Here is a 17524-nt window from a genome sequence, read left to right as displayed (position 1 = left end):
GCTTGCCTAAAGCCAAGCCCTGAGGAAACCCAGGCACTTCAGCCTGGCTTGATGACAGTGCAGGAGACAGGAAGATTAAGGGTGTCCTGCTGCGGAGCAGCTGAAGCTGGGTGCAGCCATGGGTGTTCCCCACTCTGGGTTCAGTTCAGTGCTAGCAAGTGCACGAGGATCTCAGTGGAGGTTCACCTGCTCAGATTGGAGCTGTGCTTGACTCATGAGCACCAACCTGCACCTTCCCATCCTCGCAGCTCACCTCGCTGCCGAACGCTGCTGCGGACATCTTCCTGCTGTTCCAGTGCTGCTTTCATACGGACGTCCGAAGAGCATGGGTTGCTTGACTCTTACTGTGTCCTCATGCACCACAAACAGCCTGGCCGAGGTAGGGGCCCGCTGAAGGTCTGGAAACTACATGAGGTTCTTGGAAGCAACTGACGGCATTTGGCCACTCACACAGGAAATACACTTGTACAAACAGGCTTGCAGACAGTTCCTCACCAGCTCCCCATCCCAAAAGGGAATGCCAGGGGTTAGTTCATCCACCTCGGGACGGCGCTGACCTGCTGCCTCTGACTATCCCCACCCAGCTGCCCCAGTCCTAGTCTTTTCCATTACCCTCTAATCCTGCCTGCTCTGTGGTTGTTTCCTTGGATGCTTATGCGTAACCCTAATCCTAGCTCATGCTCTGGCTATTTCCCATTTATCTCCGGCCTCCCCGTGTCAAGCTCCCTTTGCAACCCTCCCAGGAGACACAGTCCAAGCATGGCAGCTTTCTCCTCGGTGCCTTCCCTATCAACATTGCCAGCAATTTCACTTGTTTGAGACCTGTATCACCTAGAGCTTTTTCCCCCAAACCATGCAACTCCAGCAGTGTCAGACTGGAGCATCCGAACACAGGTCTCATTCCAAGGAACCAGCACCGAGACGCTCCTACTCATCCTGTGTGGTGGACAGGCACGAATTCTGCAGGTTCAATGGGCTGCACTAGCAGCAGCCAAGCATGCCCTGGGGGAAGAAAGACCTCCACTTTGCTTTACCAGCCATCCCCTCTTCACTGAAGAATCAGCTGAAGCTGCACCTCGCTCTACTTGAGGTCAACAGGATTTTTGTGACTGATCTCCAGAGGAAAACCATTTGGCTTATACCTTTTTGCTGAAGGATACCCACAGGTCTCTGGAAATGCATAAATATTATCGTTTATGCTGGCACCCAGTCCAGCTGTAAACACTTCTCATACCACAGTTTAGCACCTATCCACAGTGAGTCCTCAATGACCCACTTTCTTATTCCACCCATCCTCAGCCAGCATCACTCACTCCACATCCAGTTCCCTTGGCCGTGACCTCTCAGCTCCGTTTCAGCAGCACCTCCAGCACCACAACGAAAGGCAGAGGGGTTTTGACATTGTACATTTTGATAGATTCACAAGCACCCCTGCTTCTTCGTAGCCTCAATTCCTAAAGCTAAATGCCTCCGGCAAGGCAGGGAAGGTCCGTGAGACAGAGGTGGGAGAGGGCAGCACACAGTAACTGATAACAGCTCCCTGTGCAGAACTTCTCGTCAAAGCCTCCCTGCAGGACAGACACTGCGGTCAGACACTGATGGGATGTCAAGGAGATCCTCTCCAGGAGTTCCCTTCAGCCACGGATGAGGCAGACCTGGCCCTCTGACGTGCACCAGCGAGGCAGAAAGACACCAGGCAGAAGAAGTTGCAAAGTTTTCTATAGAAAACTGGGGAGAATTTGTTACAGGGATGAAGAGTCGAGATCCCTACAGACTGCCTCGGTGCTGTCTGTGTGCTGCTGTGCCTGTTAACCTCTAAGAAGGTTCTGCACTACCGGACAACTAGTAATAGTATTTGTTATCTTGGCTAATGGGAGCACAAAAAAGACTCTCAGAAATTAAGAATGATTTCTCAGAAGTTTAAACTTTTTTTTTTTCAGTAACAATATTCCTTTCATCTTAGTGAGCTACAAGTGACAACTCTTCGCTCTAAGATCGCTGCCTGCTGAGATATAATAGTTTCTTTGTGGTTTCTTTATGAAGGTGCCCAACACCTCGAGGTACTTGCACACCTGCCAGCATTTGAAAACTAAACATCTGGGGAGAGAATGAGGAAGATCTTACAGCTTTGATTCAGGAAAATGAGATTAAGAAAGCCTTTGTGAAACAACTGAGGGTCGGGATGCTAAAAAAGAACACGGGTACACTCCCTGATTAACTACAGGCTCTAAATATACACGTGTCTCCAGGTACAGTTCTGGTCTGCAGAGGCACGTACGTGGTGCAGAAAGACCCAAGGTGGGAAGAGCAAGGAATGCTGCAGGCCAAGGAGAGGAAAAGCCCTGTGAAAGCCCTGAGTGAGCTCCACCGAGTAGCTGAGGGGAGCTGCAAAGAAAATGGCAGAAGACTGCATATGGCCAGTACGTCGCCCATGTTCCACTACGCTCTCTTTAGGGGCTCCCACCCTCTTCCAGCCTCGTTTCTTCAGCCAAGTTAGCTCACTGCAGCCAAAGCACAGGTCACGGTGCACACAGGCACGTGCCTTGGTAGCCACGTCCATGGTGGGACAGGGCAGGAGCAGAGAGAGTGGCCTGTGCGGAGGAGGAGGAGGAGAGGGGGCAGGTGTGCAGCCCTGGGGGAGGCTGCGATTCCCCTCCGCGGAGCATGGACCAAGTCGGTGAGGAGCCGGTGTGGGATAGTATCCCAATTTGAAATGGAAACGCACGGTTGCAACCCTAGAAAGGAAACTTGCAAGTGCCGTGGCCATGTCATGTCTTATTCATCCCTGGATCTGACTTACCACATCCGTGAACGTTGCTCCCCACCTCCAAGGATCCCAGAAAAGAAAACCACCCTAATACACAGCAAGGTGTGCAGTCCCAGGAGGAACATTACGAAAGAGCATCAAGTAGGTGAGGTCAGCACCGTGCAGGTACTGGCATGCTGGGATGGACAGGTATGTCTGAAGAGGAGCACACGTATGTGCCCAGAGAGGAGTGTGAAGCTGTGAGATGAGGTGGGTGGACAGTCTCAGAGATGAAGGGATGGAGCCTTTCAGAAGGAGGAGAGATGATTTGCAGGCAGAAGTGGAGCGATACGGGACTTTGGCTGTGCCTCCATGCCAGTGCGGAGAGGGCAGCTGGGAGGTGAGGCAAACCAGTGCAGCAGCATATAGGTGTGAGCATGTGCTACAAACATTGACGCACGCTCCGGTGTCATGCAGGTGCTGAAGACTTCCCCTGGGCAGGGAGCAGGTCCAGAAATTGCAGCACACATGTACAATGATTCCTTGGGATGTTTTTACGTGGGAGACGGCGGCACCTATTAGACAAATACTATTTACTGAAGTCTCTCGCCTGTGGCTCTTTTGCAGCAGGAGTATCCTACACAGAGAGGATCCTTGGCTACCACCACGCATGAGGGAAGACAAGAGAGACCCTGTGTCGACAAGGGACCAACGCTGGAGAGAAAGCTCATTGAACAGTGCCTGAAACCACTTGCTCCTCTGGTTGACAGCAAGTGCAGGGCACAGCCTGCGTCACTCAGGGTGTTCTAACACAGCATCCGAGTCTGTGACCTCACGAATCTCAAGCTGGGTCTTAACATTAAGCCTTACATTAGAACATTAGGGTAGAGTGAAATGAAGCGTCCCACACCCTCCTCTATCCAAAGGAAACCACTGCAGCCTGCAAGGCTTTTGTGCAGAATAGTAAAGCTGGCGTGGAAGAGACACCTATGGTCTATAAACCAACGCACCCAGCATTGTCAGCAGGTCGTTTAAGAGCAGCAGCACACTGCTTATCTGCCAAAACCCTCACCTCACCTCCACTTCACACCGTGACCTCCTCAGGCTCGGAGGGAAGAGCTGCACCCAGATGTTCCCTAGAGAGCAGCTCCACGCAGGCCACCTCGGGTCAACGAAGTCCATGTAAAACTGCCCTAGCACTAGCTGAGCTGTCTGCCGTGCAACGGAGCTCCGCGTGAAATTCCCTGGCCACCTGAAACAACATGAAGCGAAGTGCAGGTGCTGGGAAATTCTTCTGCTGGGAAATAAGCATTCTTAACCCAGGGCAAACAGGTTGGGTTAGATGTGCTCAGCAAACATGAGGAGCACAGGTGCCTTTGGAGCACAGGACACTTAAAAGGCTCTATCATGAGACTATCTCAGCCCACGATGCAAAATTAGGTTAGACCTTGGTTTTCTTGGGAGATTCAATTGCTAGTTTCTGGAATCTGGGCTGATTTAGCAGTACTTGGAGCACACAGAGACCTTCTATATGTGGAAAATGCTACGTGTGGAAATGCCATTGGAACCTGAGATACGCACACCTGCAGGGAGTAAAGTTACAGCCATTTCTTTACAAAGCTACAGATCTAGACAGTAAGTACTAACATGTATACTTCCAATAATAATAATATTAAAAAAAAATCAGGATTATTTACAAAGGAATGCCAAGAAACGCACACGGGGATTTGTATGGTTTCATTTAAGCCACAGAGTGAGATGACAAATCCCGAGCACCCACCACAGACACAGCTGGTAAAACCCAAAAGCGTGACAGAAGAACCACAGCCCGTGTGCCTGCAACTGCACAAACGTACCCACTCTGTTCACGAGCAAAAGCACCAATGCCACATCCCTCTGCCTTGTCCTCGGAGCAGGGCAGCTCCACTGGGAGTGCCGAGGTGGCCACAGCTGGAAAAGGGCTGTCCTGAGTGTTTGCTACCAGCACAAGAGGTGGCTCCAATCCTTTCCTTCTTCCTATCATCTCTTTCTCCCTCATTCTCTTTATTTTTTTTTTTTCTTTTCCTTGACCATGCCTGCTCTGGGATCCCCCCCGAGCACTGCCTGGTTCGAGGACCAGCCCAGTATCATTCACCTGAGCTGTCCTCCCTCCAGGAGCCTCTACTCTCAGCCAAGCAACGTATGAAGCCCCACTCTCCTCCAAAAAAAAGCTTTCCAGTACCTAAAGTCTTAAGCTGCCTTTGCACCATATCACTCTGCAATAGAGAAATTCACCGAGATCTACCACCACGGGACACGGGGGTCCTGCTCAGCCCAGTAATGAACCACCCTGGGGAAACAGTGGCAGGATATCCTACTTGAACCACTCCGGTTTCAGGGTCTGAGACAAAAAATTATAAGCAGGCTTCAGACCTGCAGAGCCCAAGAAAGCTATCTCTGGGGGTTTTTGCAGCTTGACTTTGAGAAGAGGTCTCAGCAGACCTTGCAAACGCCCTGCTCTGCAGAGCCGAGGCAGCAGAATGTTGCAATGGTGGATTTTGAACAGCCTGGTTGCAGAAGTAAACTTAGCACAGGGACACAAGGGCACCTTCCAAGTCATGCTCCAGCCCTCCTTCCTTTCCCAAAGTGCTGGCAACGCACGCTGTCCCAGCTTCAGGGGACCACCAGCCCCTTCCCAAGGCCTTCTCTAGGGTGGTGGTGGAGCCTCCATGCCGTATGGTACCCAAAGCACTTACTGTCACGTAGCATCTTCCCAGCAGCGCCACAAGGCCTCGGGCAGGGATGCCGACAGCCTGCCTGGCATGGACAGAGGAGCCCAGCTCTTCCTGGACAGCCTCGGACAGCAAAGGCCGGCCATTTCAAGTAGCTCTCTGGTCAGAAATTAGTATTTTTGCCAGCACCCAACACCAGAACAGAGTTCAATGAGGGGAAGAGAACATGGAAGAACAATTTCCCCCCTCGTCAGTAAATGATGATTAATAAGAGCAAGGAGGCCCCTCATTGTTACCAGCAAGCACAGGAAAAAGCCACTTTTCCATCACAGAACAGCATTCAGCTGGGAAAAGACGAGTCCATCCTCTCAGGCTTGAGAGCCCAAGTGGCACAAGCGGCTTAAGCCTCTGGCTCCAGCAGTGCCAGTGCCCCGCAGGGTCACTCCAGTCCCGGCTCTCGTGTGTCCTCGGTGCCAGCACAGACAGCCAGGAGCTGCCAGGAGCGTGGAGAGAAAACTTGCAGTAGAGGACACGCCAGACTTGGGTGAAGGGGAAAGAGCAGGACACAGCCGCCTTCTCCCCAGCATCCCAACAAGCCTGCAGCTGGTGGTGCTTTCTCCACCTCGCTGGGTTTCAGGCAAATAAATCCTTCCCAGCAGAAACAAGAGCCCTGAGCTGGTCTGACATCGAGTGCAATTCCTTTTGTAGCTGCAGGAGGTACACTTTCCCATATATTTTATATTTTGCTTTTCTTTACCCACGCTAAAAATACCTTGATGTCCTTCACATAGACACTCCTCATTCTACCTCCGGCAGGGAAAAGGAAAGGGAAGCCGAGGACTCCCTTGAAAGTTTTGTTCCCTTTACTTCACCCGAACGAAACCGCAGCGCGGTGCTCGCAGCAGGGAGGCACCTGTGCCTGGAGCTGAGACAGGAGCAAGGACGGACCCTGCCAATACTGCATCCCCTCCAGTTCCTGGAGCTCTCTCCTTCCCGTACACCTCGTGTAACGGAGACCTGGCAGGGGGCTAGTGCACATCCTCTGTACACCCCTCCAGACACGAATAAGAGAGGAAACTTTCCAAGTTAGCCGGTCGAACGCGTAAGACACAGCTAGTGCAGCCATCCCAGCTACTCCCATTTCTCTGCTGTTTGCAGGAAAAGGGGAATTTCACCTCTCTACCAGCAGAACCAGTTGTCAGGCAGACCACAAACATGCCTTCCTGGTTTTTTTCTTCTTCCTACAGTTGGCCCAGTTTTCCCCGTGAGCAGTGCCCACCAACCCGTGCTGAGAAAACCAGACACCCCAATGCAAATCTTGTTTATGTTTACCCTGACCTTTATGAGGCTGTCAAGGGGTGCTCGTTTTGCTCCAGCACACCCACGGTATCCCTCAAACGGCCTCCTCCAGAGCTGGCAGGACTGATAACATGCAAAACCCAGGGCAACAGCCATAGTTTGCCGTTGTGCTGCCCTCGCACGTACCACAGATGGGTCTTTCTGAAGGCCACAGATAAAAGGAAGAGGATTTAGCAACCAAGTCCCCACCTCAGCTGCACCGTTCCAACCCTTTCTTGCCCCAGGCTGTGCAATTCAGGAAAAGGGAAAGGTCAGAGGTGAGACCTGTATTCTGGGGGTCCGGATGAGTTCCTGCTGCCGCGTCACACGCGCGAGCAAAGTTGGTTCTCAAAAGACAGGGTAGGGGCACGCCTGGGGCAGCCAAACCAGCAGGGTCCAGTAGAACAGCTGATGATGAAACAACGTGCTTTCCTCTTGCACTGAAGTCACCTGGAGCCCAGTTGATGCTTTCCCATTCATGGATGGGAAGTATTTCAAAAGGATAAATAACAATTCTCATCGATGCCTTTCCGCAGAGGCTAACTGAGGCACAGGCTGCTGAAGTTCTGAAGCAGCAGAGACGGGGACGGCGTGCATCCCCGTGCGCCCCAGTTTGCGCCATAATCACCAGACCACAGCCCCTCTGGGAGATCCCCCTGTAATGGAGAGTGACCAAGTGCTCGTTTAGGGGGGGGGCAGCTACTGGGGGCAGCGAAATCTTCAGTGGCTTGTTCTGGCGGGGTGGGAGCGGTGAATACACACACAAGCTTTCTGACAGCATCTGCCCAGAAAACCTCCCCCTAAGCAGGGAGATGTGTGCAGCTCTGAAAATATCCAGGAGCAAGAATTGGCCTCCCTGACTGTTTATATGATATTCCAAGGCAGACCGAGAAGGAAGCTCTGAGAATCAGGATTTCCTACCGCATTCCAAGATTGTCCTGGCAATGCCCTACTCTCCCCACTACTTCTGCATCCTGCCAAGAACCCCCCGGGCAGGGCATGCCCACTCCTTGAGACCCTCCCAAGAAGCCAGCAGGCAAGCTGGCCGCTCTGCGTGGAGACATTTAAGACCGTTTTCCTCTCCCCCTCGCCACGCTCGGCTGGGTCAGACGCAGCGTTTGGCAAGAGAAAGAGATCCCTGCTAATTTTAGCCTCCGGCTCTCCACCCAGGCAGCAGCGGCTCAACCGCTACGGAAAGCTGGGCAGCAGTGAGACGCTGCCCTCAAACGGGCCACGCGCCGCCAGCTAAATATAAACGGGCTGAAGCAAATCCTTCCCCCATCGCCCAGAGATGGAGCAAAGGCAAACTGCAGCTCCCGTGGGGACCCGCTCCCGGACCCGGGCAGCGCTCGCAGGACTCGCTTTCTGCCCAGAGAGATCATTTAGGCTGCAAACTTGCAATGGGATCCCACGTGTTTTACATATTTTTGGACAGATCTGGAGCTGGTGCACCTAGGACCGCATCGCGGCGCACCGAGCAAGCATCATTTTGCAAATGCTACTCGTACAAGAACCTGGTCCGGCTCCATCCCATCATGGTCCCTTCTCCACCACACTGCCTACTACAAAAAGGTTCCCTTGGGGTGGGATGCTCTCGCTGCTGAGGTCGATAGCTGTTAACGTCGCAGTCGCTGAGCTGGGCGAGTTTTTCCCTGTGCCTGGATGCAAACTTGCACTGGAAACCCCCAAAAGGGCATGGAAAGAAAGACAGAAAGGGAGCCTCAAGGATTAGGAAAGGAGCAGGCGTAGCATGAACCTCAGCAAATCCAGAGAGTTTCTGCATTAAATGCTACCTGACCACGGACCATAGGACTATGCACAAACCGAGCATCTTTCCTTTGATTTTCACTGTACCTAGAGAAAAGGGATTTTATATCCTTCATAAATAAAGAGGGACACGTGAAAAATTCCTGACGACGTTAGCAAATCCTTTTTCTACAGAAACAGCTGGCAAAGTGCTGAGCCTTTGCTAGACAGCCAGGACAACACAGGTAACCACACTCTGCAAATTCAGTGGAGCAGCTGCCACACTGAGCACAACACTCTACACAGGGAAACCAGATGTCCTGGCAGGCACCAACTACAGTCAAAAGCCACCCTGGTACTAATTTCCAAGGCAAACACCCTCATGATACCAAGTACATTCTCAACAACCTCAGTGGAGCTGCTTATGGTCCCCACCAGCTTCTGGAACTAGTAATCCTGCATTTTCCTCCACCCCTTTTAAAACTCCGTGATTTACTCTGTGCCCTCTGACTCCTTTCTACATCTCCTCGCTTTTTGATCCCTTTTTGATCAAGACTGTCTATTCCAGCCTCTCTGCTCCACTGATATCCCAAGTATTTGCTTCTAATTTAGCCTTCAGTTCCCTCCCCCTTACAACTTTCTCGTGGCCATTGGCATTTTCTGATCACTCTGCTCCAACACTCATCTCGCTATGCCCTGGTTTTGGCCACTTCTTACTTTTGTTAAATAATCTGTCATCTCTATTCCCAAACGCTGCCTCTTCCCTCCTGCTTGGCTCGTCTTGTCTTTCACTTTTCTTTCTTCCTTTATTTCTGCATGAGCTGCAAGATTTGCTGAAATATTTCTTTCCACTCCTTGATGCGCCTAGGTCAGATATCTAATTCAAACACAGAGGTACAAGAAAAAGGTGAAAACAGAATTTACAAAGGATCCAAGTTTAGGAAAAAAACCAACAATGAATCATGCCATTTGGGTAGCACGGGGTTTTGTGACGAAGCACTCAAGAGAAAGTAGTGGAAGACCCAGAGTTAATTGGCAAAGCAATTACAATTTGTGAAGCAAAAGGAAATCGGCTGCGTGGTTGGAGCTGACAGAATGCAGATGGTGATCAGCCAGTACAGACAAACTGAAATAATACTGGGGGACAGGAGGAGATCAAAGAGGGAGTGCATCCTCTCTGCCCCACCAGCACACACAACAGACCCTCCTCCCCACTGCCGCAAGCGGTGCGAGCCAGTGCCACGCACCTGGAAACGCTTTCCAAGACCTGCAAGGAACGGCAGCGTGTTCGGAAGGATTGCAAGCGCAGAGCACGGCTCCAGGGCGGCAGCAGCATTAGCATCACGAGGACTTCCTCAAAGGAGCAGCAGGGATGAGGACGAAGGCTCTGCGAGAGGCGAAAGGCACATGAGAGGCAGAGGGATTTGTCAGGTGCAGAGCAGGTGCAGGTGAGCAGCACCATGCCAGCCACAGAGAAACTGCCGATGGATGTAAAGGCACCGGCAGGAAAAGCAACGTAAATTCAGGCTGAATGCTGGAGATCTGCGCTCTGCTACTGGACAAGGGAATACACACGATCGGCTACAGCCAGTAACTACGGGGGAAAGGAAAACACACATTACCAAGGTTAAAATCTGTCAAACCCTCACGTCCGATTCCCTGAAGAGGCAAGAGACCAAAACAGCAGAGACAGAATTAGAATACATCCATCCAAGGATAAATAGGCTCCCAACATAGCAGGACCCGGAGCAGTACAACTGTCCTTCAACTCACGTACCTTACAAAGCTCTTCCTGCCCTGAGGAAGCGGCTGCAAAAGAGCTGGACCCGGGAATGGCCCTGGGAATCGAGACAGAGCTGGAGCAGCCCAGGTGCCCGGGTAGAAAAAGGTGATGAAGCAGCCCCTGCCGCACTCCTCCTCCCACAAACCTGATTACTTAGACCCTGAGGAATTGAACACCTTTATAAAGGGGGTTTTGGGGAAAGGAGAACAGCGGTTGATACCGTTCACGGCGGGTGGTCTGGCCAGCGCGTGGAGACAAACCAAGCATCAACTTGGCAAAACCTTTTTTCCACAGACCACTGTTGGGGCTGTGTTTGGCACTGAAGCTCTTTCTGGGACCCACATGAACTTAGATCCACGCAGATGTTTACTCGGGGCAGGGGGACGGTCCTAGAGATGACCACCTGAGGCGTGGGAAAAGCTCGAGCTGCTGGGTTTAAGCGAAAGGGTCTCCACAACCTACATGGCAAACAGAAAAATAAACACTGCAAGGTGAAAGGGTTGGCAACAGAAACACCGAGGGTGCCGTCGGGGTGCCTGTCTTAAAATCAGCGCAAAGGGACACGACAATTCTTGGAACAGTGAATCATATCAGGCAAATTATAAACGTTTAAAAAAATGTCCTTGAGAGCTAAAGCATCCTACGGACACAGGGCTTGAGCTTCAGCTGAGAAACTGAAAAAGAAACGACGCAGGCTTAGTGTTTTTGAGAACGAGCAGTGATCCAGTGATCCACAGCTGACACATGGGTTGGGTTTGCCGTAGGAGAAGGGAACACAAGCCTAAGAGGGAGATGGGCGCTTGCAGAGACTCGCTAGCGCAGGGCACAGAACTGCAGGGGAACCTTCGGTGGGGAGGGACCTTCAAAGACCACCTGCTCCAAGCCCTTTGCCACGGACAGGGACATCTTTCACTACATCAGGTTGCTCAAAGCCCCGTCCAATGTAGCCTGGAATATTTGCAGGGATGGGGCATCCACAGCGTCTCTGGAAAACCTGTTCCAGTGCCTCACCATCCTCGTGACCAGAGGCAGTCCCTCAGCCCGACCCCTCACCATCTCAAAGGGCCTGGACTGGGCCAGCGCCCCACAGTCCTTCCTGGCCTGGGGAGACCAGGAGGGTACAGAAGAGTCCAGATGCAGTTGCCAAAGTACCAAATAAGAGAGGGAGAAGGCATTTTTACTGTTCTTTTTCTTGGTTTACTGTTGGGATTTTAATTTTTTATTGACAATCTTGAAACAAAGCCCTATGAAGCCGCTAGAAGGGACGTTAATGTTGAAGGCCAGCACTTCCTTCTGGTGGAACCACAGTCTCCTGCTCGCCACGGGAACAGCCGTCCCTCTAACATCTTTGCTTGATCTGTTGCTGTTCTTTGAGCACTGCCACGGAGGGTCTGGCTTCACCTTCAGCCACCCATCGGGCAGCCTTCTCATCCTCAGACTGAAGAAACCCCACCTCCAGGCCCCAGGGAGCCCAGAGCTCCTCCAAGGGACTCCTCCTGTTGCCTGGCAGAAGCCAGGTTGGCTCGTCCTCTTTTCTTGGGGCTAAGAGTAGAAGAGATGGTAGCCCTTCAGGAGGGGTGGAGGATGGGAAAGAAGGGCTCACACAACCCATGGCAATCCACAAAAGAGCCATTGATGCCAGGAGGTGGAATGGGTGAGCCCGGAGCATGGCCAGGTGTAGAGGCTGGGCTGATGGCAGGGTGCCAGGTGCTCCTGCAATGCTGCTGCCACGGCGTCATAGAAGGGAGCCCTGGCACAATGTAGGGGTGCCGGGTGAGCCATGCTGGAGGTGAATCCACTTCCATCGGTTCTTCTTAATCTTTGGATCGATCCACCTCCACAGCCTTGACACCATCAACCACATTGCCGCCATGCGTCTGATGGCTCCTTGCTCTGACGCTGCCTCCTCTTCCTCTATGTCTCCTGCAACTGCCTATCTGCCTTCTCATGCAGAAGTGGGTACCCCAGCCTTGCTGCTGTGGGACCGCTCTCTTCCAGTCATCCCTGGAACAGCGGCTGTGAGGGGGCAAAGCATCCAGCCGTCCGCCGATAGGAAAGGGAAGCACAGCCGGCCTGCACAAGGTCTACCGGCGCTCCACAACGTCATCACTGATTGCCAAGTGTTGCATGGGTCCCTCCTTCCCATACCCTGGCCTTGCCCCTGGAGTGTGGAGAGGTGCCATCTCCTCTGCACAGAGCCCCAAGGGATTGGGGAGGACAGAGCCTGGTCGGCCACTGCGCCGGCACAAGGCAAGGAGCTCGTCGGAGGCCAGCGAGGGAGGTCCGTGGGACCTGGAAGTGCCCAAGTTGCTTTCCACTCCAAGGTTCACCCTTGCTCTATTCTCTAGTTTTAAGGACAAACTTTTCCCTGCTCCCCTCCCCACTCCCAAAAAGAAAGGAGTGACATACAACCTGGGAAAGACTTTAATAATGCATTCATTCTTAACACCTTGGCTTGGGTGTTATTTTGAATTTCTAAGCAGATGCAACTACTCCCTCTCATTGGTACGAGAGTACAGGCTCTGGGTCATAACTGCTGCTCACAAAATTTCCTCGGCAAAAGGCACGTATTGATGTTTTCAAGACGTAGCAATTTCTTACATTCACTCCTTAAGTGATTCACTTTCAAGGTACATCTCTGGAAATTTTAGTTCAGGCAGGTTTGACAGGAAAACTTGGGCTTGGCAGCCCGTTGGTTTGTTTTGTGTCTTTGATTGAAAACAAATAAAACCCTCCCAACTGGCCTGCTTCCAACAGAACACTGACTGTGGCAGCTAACGCTGAGCGAGCTGCCGCAGCACGTAATTAAGTCTATTAGTACCGGGTGGTCTGGACAGGATATTCTCAGCCCATTATACATTCTGTTCTGCAGCTTAGATGGGGTTAACAGCACCCAGACATGACTACTGCATTTTACGGAAAATAACATTACAAAATATAAATAAAACTAATTTAGGAAGTGAAGTATTTACGAGAAGGGCTGGCGATGTCTTAACGAGGCTCAAACGAACGGCAGCGCTGAGGAAGCCGTCAGAGTTGCCAACACCAAATACACGGGCCAAGTCAAACAGCCCATGCTAATGACATGGAAATAAGTGGCCTCTTGAAGCAAGGCAGAAACACATTTATTTGAAATGGCAGGAAAAAAAACGCATATAATTAATGTGGATTATCCTCACTTGAAGAGAGCTCTACCAGATGATTCTACAGCCTACCAGGTGATGATGCAGATCACATATTTTTACTGGTAAATGGGACATAATAGTACCTGACGATGAACCGCTGTTTAGCGTGTGTGAATTTACACAATTTTGGTGAAACACGGGCTTCCGTGTAAGCCAACTCGTTCCTAATAGTCCCAGTCCAGAGGACTAGACAAAAAGAAAGTCAAAAAGATAAAAAATGCCTGTTACGGAAGGCCCCACAGTCAGGTCTCTGATCGTACTCAGGGTTTCACATCACTGAGTAGCACTGTCTGTCAATTGGCTCAACTGGAAAAAAAAAAAAACAAGAATATTTAGACTGTCTGAAATCAACGTCAAGGTCACTGAGATGGAAACCAGGAAGGAAGAAAGTCCCATGGATGACACAAAGGCCGGAGACTTAACCATTTGCATCTCTAATGGAAAACAGTGACATGCAAAAGCATGAGCAGCACAAGATAAGATGTTTTTGCCAAATTAGGGTATCAGATAGACCTACAATGTAAAAAGGTGGCAGCTTTTCCAACTTCTAAAAACAAAGGGGATAAGAAGCCACATTGACCTCTTTTTCCCTCAAAAAAAAATAACAAAAAACAAACCCTCAAATGGGAAATAGTCATGGAATGCTGAAAAAACAAAGCCTTAGAAAATGATCAGATCAGAGTTAGTGACCTTTGAAAGGGTCACTGATGCTCCAGGGCTACTCACAGGTCCACCCAGCAATCTTTGGATTGTTTGAAACGATCCAACATGTCAAAGGCTAATTGAATCTCATTACTTTGTGTAGTTGATTTAAATTCTTTATTATATCAACACAAATTACTGTTCTGAGGTGTCTTTGGAGAAGGCTGATTTACGTAATGGCTACAATGCCTCAGACCATCTTAGCATCTCAAAGTGCAGGGGACACTCTCCAGATCAGGAATATCAAAGCCTTTGTGCTTTGGCATGGGCAAGACTTCTCAGGAAAACAGCACTACAGAGGAGCTCTGGTCCAGATCCCAGTCTATTTTGGTTTGGCTGATGACACACACAGACTATGAATTTCTAACATCAGGAAAAGTATAAGTATCTAAGGACCAGGTTCACATCTATTTCCACCCAAGGCATTACATGGATCTTTCTTAAATCTCACACTACATCTAAATAAGACGGCTTATTTCCGTTTCTGGAAAACCCTTCTCAGCTATTACTGCAAGCCTGAAAGAAGCAATTGAATTGGGAAGTGACTGGAAAAGGGAACACCGACGCACAGCAAGAACAAATCGGAACGGGAAACTCAAAGTACAACGAAATATATAACCCCATCAATTCTTGAGGCTATTGTTGTAAGCGCTAGAGAAAGATCTCCATCATCACTGCCATGACCTCTGTCTTCAGGAAAACATCCTGCCTTTTACCACATTGCAGACGTTGGTAATTCCAAAGCATCGTATGAAAGATGATGTCCATCATCCCTCCCAGCACCACTGTTCCTTCGCACCGGCCTGAACTCAGAGGTGAGAGAAGGCAGAGCCTTCACGTGACTATCCCACACGCAGGAACGCATCTCCAGAAGACAACGGCATTCCTCTGCCAACCCCGCGGCACGGAGGAGCCGCTCAGGAGGGCACCGCTCCGTGAGATCTGAGTCACCCTAATCCAGTCTGACTTGAGACGGGAAGGTGTGGTGCGAGCATACGCGTCGTGCTGGCACCACCACTGCACAAATCTGCCACGGGTAACGCGTACGCAAAGGGATGTGCAGGAGTTTATTTGTAATGATAACATGTAATCTTTGAAAGTAATTTGGGGGATCTTCTGGGGCCAGACAAACTGTGGGCCGGGTTCCAAGAAAACACTCGCAACTCCCACTCCATGCATGGGGACCCAGGCACTCGGTGCCACGCCACAGAAACGTTATTTAAGAGTCAAATGCCTACCTGGCTTCAAGTCAAGAGGTGAAGAAAGCCAAGTTCACAAATTACCCGTAGTACATGCATCAGCAGCAGTGAAAGGAGACACTGGACCAGGACAAGTATGGCATAGTGAGCATGAGGTCCAGGCATCCCCCGGCTGCTCCGTCAATGAACCTCACAAGCTTGAGTATGATCGAAACTGCTCTCGGTGGCCCTGGCTTCTCCTGTGACAGCAGTCTGTGCCATGAAGATGGGCCTGGGCATGCTGAATCATAGAGTCATAGAATCATAGAATGGTTTGAGTTGGAAGGGACCTCGAAGATCATCTAGTTCCAACCCCCCTGCCATGGGCAGGGACACCCTCCACTACACCAGGTTGCTCAAAGCCTCATCCAACCTGGTCTTGAACACTTCCAGGGATGGGGCAGCCATAACTTCTCTGGGCAACCTGTTCCAGTGCCTCACCACTCTCACAGTGAAGAATTTCTTCCTTAGATCACATCTAAATATCTTCTCTTTCCGTTTAAAGCCATTACCCCTTGTCCTATCACTTGTAAAAAGTCCCTCCCCAGCTTTCCTGTAGGCCCCCTTTAAGTACTGGAAAGCTGCTATAAGATCACCCCGGAGCCTTCTCTTCTCCAGGCTGAACAGCCCCAACTCTCTCAGCCTGTCTCCATAGCAGAGGTGCTCCAGCCTTTGGATCATCTTCCTGGCCTCCTCTCGACTCACTCCAGCAGCTCCATGTCCTTCCTGTGTTGGGGACTCCAGAGCCGAATGCAGTATTCCAGGTGGGGTGTCTTGACCAGTGAAGAGCAAGATGTGACAGCACTTCTGACCATCCTCCAGGGAGACTGAGGTGACCACCTGGATGGGAAAAGTCTGCCCCAGCTGCAGTGCCCATCCTTCTCCTCGTAGCTATAGTGGCCCATGATGTGCTTTGGGGAAGGGTGTTGCTTGGCACAGGTCCCTATGAATGCAGGTCTCACTAGTGTCTTCAAAAAGCACAGAAATACCACAAGCAAACTTCACGATATAGATGTCCACCTGCTGCCAACACTTTTTTTCAGTTGGGATGAGATGCTTTGGGAGTGATACCTAGCCTAACTTTTCCTCTGGGTTAACAGTTTCCACAGAGAAGAAGGAGACACTTCAGCCACCACTGGAGAGCCACACGGCCCAACGTCTCCCCATGGGCACCCAGTAACCTTTGGTGCGATGAGCTGTGCGAAAGAGCGATACTGTGCGTGTACGGGCAAGCCACCTTGCGTGTGAGCAACTGCAAAAGTCAACCCGTGTGCATCTGAAGGAGCGTGGGTGTGCTCGTCCGTCCGCAGAGGTGCTTCAGAGGGAGCCTGGGCAGGGAGGCTAGAGAAGGCAGTCGATGCACTACATCAAACAAGCAGCTTCAGCTTTCTGCCAGCCACTTTTCCAGTAAAAACACACCCCCCCTGCCCGTTCACACCAACACTTGGGTCAGTGTTTAAGCAACTCACACTGTTTTGTAGCTGCCTGGAGGATCAGAGAGCTCACCACGGTGGCGAGGGGTAAGAAACCAACTTTGTGGGGAAGGAAAGGGACGCTAAAGATGCACGTACTGGGGAGCTGGAAGTCTTGCCATAAGGACATTTTTTCATAGATTTCATAGATTTCTAGGTTGGAAAAGACCATAGAGATCATCCAATCCAACCGTCCCTAATCCCCCATTAAACCATATCCCTAAGTAGTTCATCCACCCTTTTCTTAAACAGATCCAGGGATGGGGACTCAACCACCTCCCTGGGCAGCCTATTCCAGCGGCTGACAACCCTTTCAGAGAAGAAATACTTCCTAACATCCAACCTGAATCTCCTCTGACTAAGCTTATACCCAGTTCATGCACCTCCGCTGTTTCTTCTGAACCCCTCCTACTTCCCACTTCAGAAGAGTGGGACTGCACGCTGCTGAGTTAGAAAAGTCTGAGACACTAGGAGCGGGAAAGAAACCACTTGTCACAGTCCAAGAGAAGAAGATAACACTTCTCATACGGGTATTTACATGCCGTAAATAGGTCTCATTACATGAGACCTCACTTGGAGTATTGCGTCCAGTTCTGGAGTCCC

General features: G+C 50.9%; 1 protein-coding gene across 1 annotated transcript in view; it reads right to left on the bottom strand.

The window, feature by feature from the left end:
• The window catches only part of B4GALNT3 (beta-1,4-N-acetyl-galactosaminyltransferase 3), a 65225-nt gene that overhangs the window by 41581 nt on the left and 6120 nt on the right, over positions 1-17524 (bottom strand). The gene's annotated exons all lie outside the window — the stretch shown is intronic.

This window comes from Tauraco erythrolophus, chromosome 4 (assembly GCF_009769465.1).
Source record: "Tauraco erythrolophus isolate bTauEry1 chromosome 4, bTauEry1.pri, whole genome shotgun sequence".
NCBI lineage: Eukaryota > Metazoa > Chordata > Aves > Musophagiformes > Musophagidae > Tauraco > Tauraco erythrolophus.
This window is presented reverse-complemented; position numbering and strand designations above follow the sequence as displayed.